This window comes from Cebus imitator, unplaced genomic scaffold (genome assembly GCF_001604975.1).
Source record: "Cebus imitator isolate Cc_AM_T3 unplaced genomic scaffold, Cebus_imitator-1.0 Scaffold42, whole genome shotgun sequence".
Taxonomy (NCBI): Eukaryota; Metazoa; Chordata; class Mammalia; order Primates; family Cebidae; genus Cebus; species Cebus imitator.
In genome coordinates this window covers 11,274,840-11,289,854 of record NW_016107357.1, presented here as the reverse complement: position 1 = coordinate 11,289,854, position 15,015 = coordinate 11,274,840, and the positions used below count along the sequence as shown (strand labels likewise).

Here is a 15,015-nt window from a genome sequence, read left to right as displayed (position 1 = left end):
TTGGCATGCCTCACCACTGACATTCTTCATCGCACCTGCTATCGCTCACAGTGCAAGGTTTTGTGCTTTGGTACTTCCTTGGGCCCACAGTTTCTTCTCCCTCCCAAAACCCATCCACCAGGCTCTGAGCTACAGCTACCTTTTCAGAATCTGTTTTTTCCTAGTTTACTTTTGGGAACTATTCTCCCCATCTTATCTAGGCTGGAGAGCAGCACGACATCCCTCGAGCAGAGAGTGGCTGGCGACTGTAACTGTGCATGGTCCATGGTGCCTGGGAGTGGAGGCTGAGCATAAGCACTGAGGTCGGGGAAGGCTGCTCCGGGCCCCGCAGGCATCAGCTCTGTGGCTGACACTCTAGGACATGGCTGTGGCCAGAGACACAGTCAAGCAGGAGTCCTAAGTGCCACTCAGGACATCATTTCCATGGGAAGGTTCATTCTGGGCTCCTAATAACCAATCCACAAATGAACTTTTTGAAACAGATGCTTTTATAATCAGAGGACTACTGGCATTTGGATGACTCGTTCAAATAAAGGTTGGTTTAAAATAATGCTACCCTTCCAAACAATGCTACTTCTTTCTTAAAATGTTTTTACAAAACCTTGTATTTGAAAAAGAATGATGATAGAAATCTATAAAACTGACCCTTCAGAGAATTAACATCACAAATCACATAAAGACCCCACCCAGCACACAGAGGCTCACGCACAGGCACATGCACAAATCCGGTCTTAGGAGCACCATCAGTTGTGACCGTCCTTCAGCAGCAGATCAGGACATTCTGACATATGCTCCTGGGCAAAGAGCTGTCATCTACCACCCGCAGGTGTACAAGGGAAGGGGGGGTAGCTTCCTGGGTGCAGGTCCCATGGTACAGGAAACCGGGAGTCTCAGTGGATCCAGGCTGCAGGCGGCTTCAGTATTCTGCACTGGTATTCACTGCTATACTGCAACTCTTCATTCAAATCCTCCCCAGGAAAGACAGCTGAAACAAATGTAAAACTACCCCACGTTCAACAGAGCAACCTCTGGGAAAGTAGCCAAGGAAGGAAAACAGAATGTATTTAATATCAAATGACAAGACTCTCAGATTTATTTTAACCTCTTGGTTGATCTCAAATTGAATGTAATTTTACTGTGCTTAAAAAAAAAAAAAGAAATCCTAATATTCTTCCTCTAGAAGGTCATAATGTCACATCATAAAAGAAAAGACGAGGGCAAGGCCAAGATTACAAACAAATAGATCCATTTCAATTACAAAGGCCCATAAATTATGCTTCATCATTTGTCACTGGATATCAGGTATCACAGGAAATTTTCTTCACCTGTGAGAAACTGTCTCTTAAAGTAAGGAATCCCACATATCCATGATTAAGGATAAAAACAAAACAGGAAATCCAAAGAAATGATAAAAAAAAAAAACTATTTAAAAGAAAACCTAAGAAAATATCAGATGCCATAGAGGAAATAGTTTTCATTTATTTAAAATTACCTGTGCTATCAAAACAACTAAAAAATATACCACAAAACAGTATCAAATTAATAAAGTGCAATAAATCTGCATATGTGAATCTTCATATATCTCTTTTCCACATTTTGAGTGAAAATTCTTCATTTTTCCCTTCTATGTTACAGTATCTAACCATAATAAATTTAGCCTATTGTACATGGTCTTGACCAATCTCCTTTTTCATCCTAAATTATCAGTAACAATATCAAAGTGCATCTACTGCCCAGAATCCCAGCCAACAGATGAAAATGACAGAAGGAGAGAAAGAGAGGCTCTGTGAACCAGTGACTGCTTGGTCAGCTACTTCATACAAGACCTCGTCCACACCATCCACACCACAGCATAACCATGTAAAATATGATGGTTTCCACTTTACACGTTAGGAAACTAAGGCACAGAAGGTAAACATATCCCACATATCACAGCTGTAAGATGGTGGAACCAAAACTCAAACCCAGGTCCTAATTATGCCCAATCTGTGTTCCCTCCACCGTGGCCAATGACTCACTTTTAAGTGGGGAAAACTGAAGGGAAACACCAAAAAGCAACCCTGCATGCCTGTGCCGTTCCAGCTGCCCAGCCCCCTTTCAGGTGGCAGTGCCAGTCCAGTTCCCCCCCGGCATGACTGAGTCTCTGACTTTGAGAACACGTGTTCCTCTCTCTGAAGCACTGGCATCACATGTTGTTGGACTCAGAAGGAAGTGTGGACATCATCTCCCCACGTGTGAAATTCCCAATGTCCAGCACAGCTTAAGAGGAGCTACGTGTGGGGAGTTCCCTGTTCCAAAAGGCAGCTGTTTCACTGGATAGCAAGAATTATTGGTGGGAACTTCCTCATATAAAAACAAAAGCCACTTCCTGGACACACACGGTGGCTCATGCCTATGATCTCAGCACTTTGGGAGTCTGAGGCGGGGGATCACTTGAGCTCAGGAGTTCGAGACTAGCCTGGGCAACACAGCAAGACCCTGACTCTGCAGAAAATTTGCCTGGCATGGTGGCACATACCTGTAGCCCTAGCTACGTGGGAGGCTGAGGCAGGAGGATTGCTTAAGCCCAGGAGTACAAGGCTGCAGTGAGCTATGATGGCGCCATTGCACTCCAGCCTGGGCAACAGGTGAGACCCTGTCTCAAAACAACAACAGAAACAAAAAAATGCTTCCCTCTAACTTCTGCTCAAATAAAAGAAACTGAAGTCTCAAATAAAAAGAAAAAAAGTCTTCAGCTTCTTTTAGATGGCAGCCTTTCAACTACTTGGATATCATGATCTCATCTCCCCCTGGAAGCCCTTCTGTAAAAACATCCACAGTTATTCCAAGTGTTCCTCATTGGACGCTGCTTCCGGTTCCTCAAAATCTGAGTCACTGTCAACCAGACTAATTCTAATTTATCAGCATCTCTAGACACCCCGTGCTCTGAACAGAACATAACACTTCAGCTATGGGGTGGAAGCCCAGAGGATACTGGATGTTACTTGACTGGTTCTGGACACTGTATTTTGACTCATAAAGCTCAAGAGAACTATTTATAAACAGCTCCATTATACTTCTGGCTACTGATCTCAGCCCTTGGTGTCCACTTTCTTGCTTGTTGGAATGCAGGAAGGACATGGGAAGATTTGTTTTTTAATGTTGGCTAGAGTAAGAAAATAGGCCCCCTGTGGAAGACAAAATGGCAACTAATATTAAAAAGTGTGGCCAGATGCAGTGGCTCATGCCTGTAATCCCAGCACTTTGGGAGGCCAAAAGGGTGGACCATAAGGTTAGGTATTTGAGACCAGCCTGGCCAACACAGTGAAACCCCCGTCTCTACTAAAAATACAAAAGGTTAGTCGGGTGTGGTAGCAGGCACTTGTAATCACAGCTACTCGGGAGGCTGAGGCAGGAGAACTGCTTGAACCTGGGAGGCAGAGGTGGCAGTGAGCCAAGATTGTACCACTGCACTCCAGTCCGGGTGACAGTGTGGGACTCTTGTCTCAAAAAACAAACAAACAAAAAACCGAAACAAAACAAAAGGCCCAATGCTTCAGGGCACACATTGCCACTGACCCTGCAATTTCGCTTTTAGGAATTTGTTTCAAGAAAATAATTATGGACATAAAGAGATTTACCTCTCAGGATACTGGCTGGAAACCCTCTTTGTGTCCCACAACAAAAAGCAAGTTCAATGGGCTGATTCCCACGGAGATGTTGGTGCCATTAAAATGCTATAGGAGATGCTTATGGACATGAAAATGAGTTTCTGATATATCACCCAAGCAGAGACGGTATACCGCGGTGCTGTATTTGTAAAAATGTAGCTGTAAGCAGATGGCAGGTGACTGCATGTAGGAAAAGGCCCCATTTCAGGAGAGAAGAGAGAGGAGGGTGGCCCCCTGATCAGGGAGCCAGAGCCCTGAGGGGCTTTGAAAGAGAGATGGGCACGTGTGGAGAGGTGAATCAGCAAATCCCCCACAGCTACTGAAATGTTAGTCACTTTGTGGATGACCTGGAATTTTCACAGAATTCGTGAAAGACTGAACTTGAATGTGGGATAAAACTCGTACCTGTTGTCAGAGAGGCCCAGTGCTTCAGCATTTGGTCCCAGGAGCCAACTCTAAGAAACTGCGTGCAGTGCCTGAGGCCTCAAGTGCCTGGGTCTCAGTGTGTCCCATGCCAAGGAGACCCTGTGATTTCAGCTATGGGGGGAGCACGGCCACCTGGGTCTATGCCCGGAGCAAGTATGGAGGGACAGGCAGTAGGAGAGGAATGGTAGTTATTTCTTGATGGCAGAATTATGTATGAATAACATTTTCTTATTTGTGCTTACCCAAATTTCTAAAACCTATAACACATATTGCTTGCTTTTTAAAAGATGCTTCCCTGAGGACACTGACAGCCACTTACTTTCCTTATGATAACACTGTGCAGATCACTGGGCCTCCGGCCTGGCTCACAGAGACCAACGCAGACTTCGCTCCCCACAAACATCACAAGGTTCCACCCCTGACAACACGTCTCACAGGGCACGTGGTTCACAGAGACACAGGAAGGGGATTCTGACACATGCCACAACATGGGCGAACCTGGAGGAGTTATGCTAAGTGAACAAGCCAGATATAAATGACAAGTACTGTAAGACTCCACTCAGATGAGGGACCCAGAGGAACCAAATTCATAGAAACAGAAAGGAATACCAGGGCCTGGGGGAGGGAGGAAAGGGGCATTGGTATTGCATGGGTACAGTTTTCATTTTGCAAGATGAAAGCAGCTCTAAAGATGGAGAGTGGTGATGACTGAACAACACTGTGAATGCGCTTAACGCCAAAGAACTGTATGCTTAAAAATGGCTAAAATGGCAACTTTAGTGTTACACATCTTTTACCACAATTAAACAGATAAATGCACAGTGCCAGAACCCATTAAATCACCTAAAAAAACAAACATTTCTCTCTGATACTGCAGCAATGCTGAACAAATAACACAAGTGGTTCATCTCATCTTCCAGCAGGTGGGAAGTAGAAAAGCTAAAACTGTTAGGATCAGTGGCAATTCACACCCTGGATTTAAGCTCTCTTAAAATTTCTTCATTCCCATTTCATTCATCTTTACACGAACATCAGCAATTTCTGTTCTGAGAAATCCACTGTCTGGGGTAATTGAACCAGCAGTACACAGGGGAGGGGTGGCTGTGATGAAGACAGAGCCCAGGACGGGGAGGGGCCTCGTGGAGAATCCAGAGGGCCTTAGGACTCTCCTTTCTGAATTCTCTCCCTACCTGTGTCTCTCCTAAGCCTCAGCCCTTTACACAAGGTTACTAAGGAACACAAGAATGACACTTTGGACTCATAAAGGCAAAGAGAAAATCTGCCTCAAAAGGCCACGATGACCAAAGGGTGAGAGATCCCCAAAAAGAACCCCATCAACAGCTGTCCTCAGAGTCAGACCTCAGCCTTCTAGCCCTGACGGCTGCCCCTGCTCCTCTACTGGCCCTGCTCCTCTACTGGCCCCCGCTCCTTTGCCGGTACTTCTGCCAGTGGGCTGGCTGGTCAGATTCAGAGACAATTCCTCAGGGAGAAACTTACTTTTCAATCCAGAGGTTTTTCTACACCAAGGGGAAAAAATGAAATTCTTCTCTATCAGATTTCCAAAATATAAAATATCAGCTAATCTATACACTCTATTTGAAGACAATATTTTAAAAACCAGCACTGAAAAAAAAATTCAGTGGTTCCAAGTAGAAAGCATGATGCTGAAATAGAAGCAAGGGTCACAGAGTTTAAGGGCCAAACCTCATCCCCAGTAGACCGCAAGTGCTGTCAGGGTGGGGGGAACTACAGAGATACATTGTTACAGCATCTAAAAGAAAATAAAATTGGTGATTCTAATCTGAGAATAGAGATTAAGAGGAAATAGGAAGACAGAGTTAACAGAATCGAAGAGTTTTAGAGCAAGAGTGTATCTAAATTTTACAGATAAGGAAAACGAAACCCAAATATTCCCTAACTTTTCCAAGGCCACAGAACTAGTGGCACAGCTGAGCCTAGGGCTCCCAGCTGTCATCTTTGTCCTGGACCCTGATCCTGGGCTCCCAGGTTATTATTCTTGTCCCCATTCCATGACTTTCAGCTGGGACTGCCACTTGGGTGGTACACTTCATCTAAATTCCAGATTCTTCCCCAAAATACGATGAACTAAGCCAAGAAATAGAGTTAAAACAATCATGAGTTTTTGTGACCACAGCAGCCCCAAGAGTGGTAGTCTCCAAAGAGGGGCCACACAAGACAATCTTCTGGGGCAAAGAAAGAAAATAATAGACATTGTCAGGTATTTTCCTCATCTTTTATAATTGCATATTTTAAATGCACTTTATGATACAAACAGGAGGCAGGGAAATACTGGGTAGGAGACAGTGGTCCCTGGTGAGGGTCAAACCCTCAAGCCTGAACCCAGGGCCCAAAGTGAGAACATGCATTTATATTTTCCTGTCCTAATGTTGCCTTTTCCAAAACCACTCTGTCCTGCCCTGCCCCGCCATCCCGTACTTATAAACCCCAGGCCCTACTGGCAGAGCAGCAGAGAAAGGGAGAGCAAACAGCCACATGTTGGAGAGAATCAGCTTAATTTCAGAGGGACAGCTTGACAGTGGGACTTTGGAGAGAGTTTGGCCAGGGACAGCTGGACGCCAGGGGAAGACCACCTTCCCACTCCATCCCCTTTCCAGCTTCCCATCCCACTGAGAGCCACTTTCAGTGTTCAGTAAAATCCTCCACATTCACCATCCTTCAATTCGCTTGCACAATCTGATTCTTCGTGGACGTTGCACAAGAATTCAGGTACCAAGAGGGTGGATGCAAAAGGCTATCACCCTGACCCTGCACTGAGCTATTAAACACTTATCGTCCATCTGTGGACAGCAAATCTAAGAGCACACTGTAACACATGCCCTCTGGGGCTCCAGGGGTCACAGGTACCCCCTCTACATTTGCTGCCAGGGGGCCACACAGAGTTCTACTCCTGCCGATGCCCAAAAGTACTCATCCTAACCCCTGCAACCACTCACTGTATGCTCCCTCTCCATGAGGGGTTGAGAGCTGTGGGCTGAGTAAAGGAGCCAACCTTTTTGCGAGTCCTGTGAAGGGGTCAAGGGAACTACCCCATTTCAATTAGAATGTATCAATAGATCCGTACGGCAATATGCATGTAATTCCACACATTTTAATACACATGTGTGTTGGGGGTGGTCTAAATATATGTTTGCTCATAGAGTGTGTGGTCAGAAAATTGGAGGCTGTTGGCCTGGAACATCACTGCTCTGCTCTCTTAGATTTGGCTCCTTCAACTGTCAGTGACTTCTATGGCCATAAAAACATTCAATGTGGTGTCATGTCTTCCCACCCATCTCTCTACAGCTGCTACATGCCCAACACACAGAATACAGGAAGCCACTGAGCTTCCTGAAAAACCCACTGACCCACTGGAGAGTGCCATGGCCAGTAGTTTCTTGCAAACCATAAAACTTTAGCTGTGTTCCCCATGCTTAGAGAAAATACATTTTTCAATCACAAGAAAATAATTTCTAACAAAAAAATTATGTGTATGCTGGTTTAGTAAGAAAAATGGTTTCAACAAAAAAAAGGAAAGAAAGCCTTTTGGCAAAATAAAAAGACATTGTGCATTCATCAACAATTACTAATAATAACTCAAAAGAGAGGTAAATCAGTACATTCCGATCTCTTTGAAGATTAGAAAACCAACTGTATGCAATAGTTCAGGATATGAAAGGCAGAGTCAATGTGAGCACTGAAATGATTTTAAATAAGGTCTGACTCTCAATGGTCACATCTAGCGTATAACCTGAAGATGGCTTTTCCTGCCCTCTCTCTATTTGCCGGAAAACCATCAAAACACTTGTATGCTTTTAATAGAAGATAATCCATAGGAAGTCTCTCATTAATCCATACAACAGAAATGTATATCCTAGCTTCCTATTATTATAGTAAAAGAATATTTATTAATTATTCTATTCAGATACTCCCCACTGCGTGGGTAATGTTTATTTTACTTATGAAAGAACTGTGGCTCAGGGCTTCATGACTCATCCAGGAGCTGGAAAGGTGACAGAGATGCAGACCTAACAGACACATTTACTGCACGGGTGCATCCACTCAGAGTTCCTGGATACAGTGACATACCTGCATCTGGTGTAGCTGGGACAATGAGTGGGGAGGACCCAGACAAAGGAGGGGCTTGGATGCCTGGGGTGACGCTTATCCAACCACAGTCAAGAACACAACGCGCAAACACTCTCACCACCAAAGCAAACACTTCATAAATGGACCTCCAGTTCCCGGTAGGCATGGAAGGAGCTTGAAAGTCGTTACTCTGTCCTAACAAGTAAAAAGCTGAATAAAATGAAAATCAGCGCTTCTTAGAGATCTGTCTTAGATCTGTTAGAGAAATGTCACAAGCCACAGCCCCCGAAATTGGACAGGTGAATACAGGGAATCAAAATTTACTGGAGCAGAGGCCTGTAAGTAGAAACCCCTGAAGATCCCCTACAGGGGTAGGAAAACCTAAACTGTAGTGGAAAGTTCCTGGAGGCTCATTGTGGACAAGCCCAAGAGAGAAAAATTCCAGGGGGACCCAGTCATGGGGGCAGGGAGGGGGTGGGCGGCTATATTTGTGTGAGTTTTACCTCCTGGAGCTCTACCAGATTCTCACCTTGAACACTGGAGAAATATCCCCTCATCCTTACAACAGGGAGAGGGGAAAATAACCATTTTGAAATAAGCCAGGGCACTGTGTTCTTATTAATAAGGCCTGCCCTTGGGAGAAACTATTTACACGGTGACTAACCTGCTGGCATTTATTAGAGCCTGTCCAACCTGAGGGACAGGAAATACTCAGCCCCACTAGCCTTTAGTATCACCTAAGGGTGTGGGTTGGGGGAAGCTGAGAAGCAAATGTGAGGCTCATAGCCCAAGCACAAAGGCTCCCTGAAGGAATGAGACCAAATCATAGGACTATAGCAAGCTTCCCTACTACCACACCTTACCACTGCACAACTAAAGGCCTATTTACCAGGGTTCCTTGGACCCAGTCCATCGCATCCACCTTTCATAAAATTACAAGGTACACTATGAGGCAAAACAAAACACCACACAGTGTAAAGAGACAGAGCAAGTATCAGAACCGGACTCGATATAGAAGAATGTTAAATGATCAGATCAGGAATTTAAAACAACTATGATTAATATGCTATGGACTGTAATGGAAAAAGTAGATAACACACAAGAACAGATGGATAACGTAAGCAGAGAAATGGAAATTATGAGAAAGAATCAAAAGGAAATGCTAGAGATCAAAAACACTGTACAGAATGAAGAATGCCTTTAATAGGCTCATTAGTAGATAGGAAACGCTGAGGAAAAAAATCTGTAAAATTGAGGATACGACATTAGGAAACTTCAAAAACTCAAATGCAACGACAAAAAAGATGAAAAAAATTGAAATAATATCTAAGGACTGTGGAACAATTACAGTGGTATAAATATGCATGGTGGGAATACCCGAAGCAGATGAAAGAGAGAAAGGAACAGGAGAAATACTGGAAGCAATAATGTCCGAGAATTTCCCCAAGTTAACGTTGAACATCAAAACACACATTAAGGAAACTTAGAGAACACACAGAATAGTATGAAGGCTCGAAAAACTACATTCAGGCATATTAGATTCAAATTACAGAAAATCAAAGATAAAGAAAAAAATATTGCAAGGAACACCTTACCTATCAACAGAGGAGCAAAGAGAAGGATTACAACCAATGTCTTCTCAGAAACCATGCAGGCAAGAAGAAAGGAAAGTGAAATATTTAAAGCGTTCAGAGACAAATAAAATCACCAACTAGAATTCTGTATCATTCAACACTGATCTTCAAATGTGTAGGGGGGATAGAAATTTCCCCAAACACAAGTTGAGGGAATTAGCTGCCAGTAGACCTGCCTTGCAAAAAATGTTAAAAGCAGCTCTTCTAACATAGGAAAATAACATAGGTCAGAAACTGGGATCTATATGAAGAAAGGATGCATCAAAGAAGAAGTAAGTTGAAGGTAAAATAAAAACTTTTCCTTTTTTTTTTTTTGAGACAGAGTCTCGCTCTGTCACCCAGGCTGCAGTGCAGCGGTGCGATCTCGGTTCACTGCGGCCTCTCCCTCCTGGGTTCCAGCAATTCTCCTCCCTCAGCCCCCCAGACAGCTGGAATTATAGGCACATGCCACCAAGCCCAGCTAATTTTTGTATTTTTAGTAGAGGTGGGATTTCACCATGCTGATTACGCTGGTCTCAAGCTCCTGACCTCAGGTGATCTGCCCACCTTGGCCTCCCAAAGTGCTGGGATTACAGGTGTGAGCCACTGCTTCCGGCCTATTTTTCTTTTAATTGAACTAACATATAATGGGTTATTTGAAATAATAATAGCAACAATATATTCTATCATGTATTCATTTATATATACATATGCTTATGTGTAAGTAAAATGAATGACAGCAATGATATAAAGGATGGGAGGGAGGAATCAAGAATATTTCATTATTATAGGATACTTGTACTATCTGTGAAACAGTGTTATCTGAAAGAAGACAAACTAATTTTTTAAAAAAGACATATAATAGACATGCTGAGAAGTGAGAAAAAATGGAATAATACAAAAAGCTCAATTCAAATGACAAAAGGCAGAAAAAGTGTGAAAGGCAAAAGTACAAACATAGAACAAGGCAACAAATAAAAAATACTAACAATTATAGTAAATATGAATTTAAATATATCAACAATCACTTTATACATCAGCGGTCCAAATACACCAAAGAAAATACCAAGCTTGTCAGTGAGAATCCAAAAGTAAGACCCAATTATATGTTGTCTAAAACAAATCCACTGTAAATAAAACAACACACATAGATTAAAAGTAAAATGATAAAGAATGGACTTCACAAAGAAAGGTTAGATCTATCATGCTAACACTATCAAAACAAAGTAAGAATAGCTGTATTAATTTCTGACAATGTAGACTTGAGATCAAGGGAATTTTTTAAGGTATCAAGAGAGCATTACATAATGATTTTTAAAAAGTCTATTTTCCAGGCCAGGCGCGGTGGCTCAAGCCTGTAATCCCAGCACTTTGGGAGGCCGAGGCGGGTGGATCACGAGGTCAAGAGATCGAGACCATCCTGGTCAACATGGTGAAACCCCGTCTCTACTAAAAATACAAAAAATTAGCTGGGCATGGTGGCGCATGCCTATAATCCCAGCTACTCAGGAGGCTGAGGCAGGAGAATTGCCTGAACCCAGGAGGCGGAGGTTGCGGTGAGCCGAGGTCGCGCCATTGCACTCCAGCCTGGGTAACAAGAGCGAAACTCCGTCTCAAAAAAAAAAAAAAAAAAAAAAAAAAAAAAAAAAAAAAAAAAAAAAAAAAAAGTCTATTTTCCAAAAAGACGTAACAATCCTTAATGTGCATGTGCCTAAAAAGAGCATTAAAAATACATAAGGCAAAAACTGATAGGAGAAATAAATAAATTCACTGTTACAGTTCGAGACTTCAGTACTCCTCTATTAAAACTGGGCAGATCCTGCAGGAAGAAGATCCATAAGGATGGAGCTGAACTCAATAACACCATCAATCAACTAGATATAATTGACATCTATAGGCCAATTCAGTCAAAAACAGCAGAATACACATTCTTTTCAAACTCACATGGAACATTCAAAAGGGACCACATTCTGGGTCATAAAGCATACCTTAACAAGTTGAAAAGAACAGAAATCAGACTGTGTGCTCTCAGAACACAATACAATTAAACTAGACAACAACAGAAAGACAGCTAGCTGGAAAATCCCAAAGTACGTGCAGACTAAACAACACATTGCTAAATGACACAGGGGTCAAAGAAGAAAGCTCAAGAAAACATTTTTTTAAATTTCCAAACTGAATAAAAATGAAAACAGAACATATCAAAATTTGTGAGATGCAGCAAAAGCAGTACCTGCAAGGAAATTTATAGTATTGAATGTATATACTAAAAATAAGAAAGATCTAAAAGCAATCATCTAAGATTCTACTTTAGGAAACTAGAAAAAGGAGAAAGTTAAATCCAAAGTAAGCAGAAAAGAAATAAAAAAATTATTACAGAAATCAATAAAATTGAAAAGAGGAAATCAATAGAGAAAAAAATCAACTGAAACCAAAAGCTGGCTCTCTCAAAAGATCAATAAAATCGATGAGCCTTTACCAGGCTAAGTGAAAAAGATAAAAAGCACACTTTACCAATATCAGAAATGAAACTGGGGATATCACTATAGATTCCATGGACATGAAAAGGACAGTAAGGAATAGTATGAGCAACCCTATGCCCATAAATTCAATAAGATGGATGAAATGGACCAATTCCTCAAAAAACATAATCTGCCAAAATTCACATAAGAAAAAGTCAACAATTTGAGTAGGTCATATCTATTAAAGAGACTGAATAAATAATTAATAATTTTCCCAAACAGAAAGCACCAGGCCCAGATGTGTTCACTGATGAATTCTGACCAACATTTAAAGAAAGAAATTATACCAATTCTCTATAATCTCTTCCAGAAGATTGAAGCCAAAGAAATAATTCCCAACTCATTCTATGAGGTCAACATTACCCTAATACCAAAACCAGACAAAGACATTTAAGAAAAGAAAGGTATTGGCTGGGCACAGTGGCTCATTCCTATAATTCCAGCACTTTGGTAGGGCTAAGGCAGGCAGATCACCTGAAGTCAGGAGTTCAAGATCAGCCTGTCCAACATGGTAAAACCCTATCTCTTGGGAAAAAAAAGAAAGAAAAGAAAGAAAAGAAAGAAAAGAAAGGAAAGAAAGGAAAGAAAGAAAGAAGGAAGGAAGGAAGGAAGGAAGGAAGGAAGGAAGGAAGGAAGGAAGGGAGGGAAGGAAAGAAAGGAATGAAAGGAAAGAAAGAAAAGAAAAGAGAAAAGAAAAGAAAAGAAAGAAAAGGAAGGAAGGAAGGAAGGAGGGAAGGAAGGAGGGAAGGAAGGAAGGAGGGAAGGAAGGAAGGAAAAGAAAAGAAAGAAAGAAAAGAAAGAGAAATAAATAAATAAATAAATGAGGGGTACTGATTAATAGCTGTCATATGAACACACGTAAAAATTCTCAACAAAATAAAGCAAATCAAATTTAACAATGTATAAAAAGAATTACACACCATGATCAAGTAGGATTTAGCCCAGTTATGCAAGGCTGGCTCAACAAACGAAAACCCATTAACGTAATCCATCGTATCTACTAGCTAAGGAAGAAAAATCACATGATTATTTCAATAGATGCAAAAAAAGCACTTGACAAAATCCAACACCCATTCATGATAAAAATTCTCAAGCTAGGAATATATGACAACTTTCTTAACTTGATAAAGAATATCTACAAAAATCCTGCAGTTAACATCATACTTAATGGTGAAAAACTGGAAACTTTCTCACAAAGATCAGGAACGAGGCAAAGATAACCCCTCAGCACTCCTCAACATCATACTGGAAGTCTTAGCTAATGCAATAAGATTAAAAAAAAATGTATAAAGATTGGAAGAAAAGAAATAAAACTCGCTTTGTTCACAGATGACATGACTATGCAGAAAATCTGAAAAAAAAAATTTCCTATGACTGATAAGCAATTATATCAAGGTTGTAAGATGTGAGGTCAATATGCAAAAGTCAATTGCTTTCCTATATACCAGCAACAAAGGAGTGGAATGCAGTGTTGAAATCACAAGACCATTTACATTAGAAACCCCCAAAATGAAAAACTTAAGTACGAATCTGACAAAATATGTATTAACTCTATATGAGGAAAACTACAAAACTCTGATAAAAGGTATTAGAAGAATTAAATACATGAAGAAATATTCGACATTCATGGGGAGTAAGACAAATATTGTCAAAATGTCAGTTAATCTCAACTTGATTTATAGATTAAATGCAATCCAAACCTTCCAACAAGTTGTTTTGTGGCTATTAACAAATTGATTCTCAAATTAATATGTACAGCAAAGGATCTGGAATAGCGGAAACTACCTTGAAAAGCAAGGAGGACTAACACTACTCAGTTTCAAGACTTTACATGAAGTCACAGAATTCAAGACAGTGTAGGAGTGGCAAAATAACAGACAAACAGATCAATGGAAGTAAATAAAGAGCCCCAATATAGAACCACATGAATATTGCCCAACTGATCTCTGTCAAAGGAAAATTGGTACACAGATATTTATAGTAGCTATAATCATGATTGTCAAAACTTGGAGGCAACCAAGCTGTCCTTCACTAGGTAAATAAACAAATGAATACATCCAGACAATGGAGTATTATTCATTCACTAAGAAATGAGCTCTTCAGCCATGAAAAGACATGGAGGAACTTTAAATATATATTAAATATTAATATGCTATATTATATTAATATATTGAAATAAATATATATTGCTCAAATATATATTACTCAGTGAAAGAAGCCAATCTGAAAAGCTGACATACCGTATGATTCCAACTGCATGACACTCTAGAAAAGCAAAACTTCAGAGGCAGAAAAAGGATCAGTGGTTGCCAGGGGCTGCGGGGAGGAAAGGATGAATAGGCAGAGCATGGAGGACTCTTAAGGCAGTGAAACAACTTTGTATGACACTATAATGGTGGGTAAATGCCATTATGCATTTGTCCAAACCCACAGAATGTGTAACATTGAGAGTGAACCCTAATGTCAACTACGATGTGCCAATGTGGGTTCATGGATTGTAACAAACGTACCACTTGGTTGGGGGATGCTGAGAGTGCAGGAGGATGTATGTGTGTTGGAGTAGGGATGCAGGAGGTATATGGGAATTCTCTGTACCTTCCCCTCAGTTTTGCTTTGAAGCTAAAACTGCCCTAAAAATAAAGTCTATTAAAAAAATTTCGTGAACTAATAAATACTTTTTTTTTTTTTTTTTTTTTT

General features: G+C 41.1%; 1 protein-coding gene across 1 annotated transcript in view; it reads right to left on the bottom strand.

Annotated features, from left to right (window-relative positions):
• Window positions 1-15,015, bottom strand: part of GALNT2 (polypeptide N-acetylgalactosaminyltransferase 2) — a 223,383-nt gene that overhangs the window by 96,410 nt on the left and 111,958 nt on the right. The gene's annotated exons all lie outside the window — the stretch shown is intronic.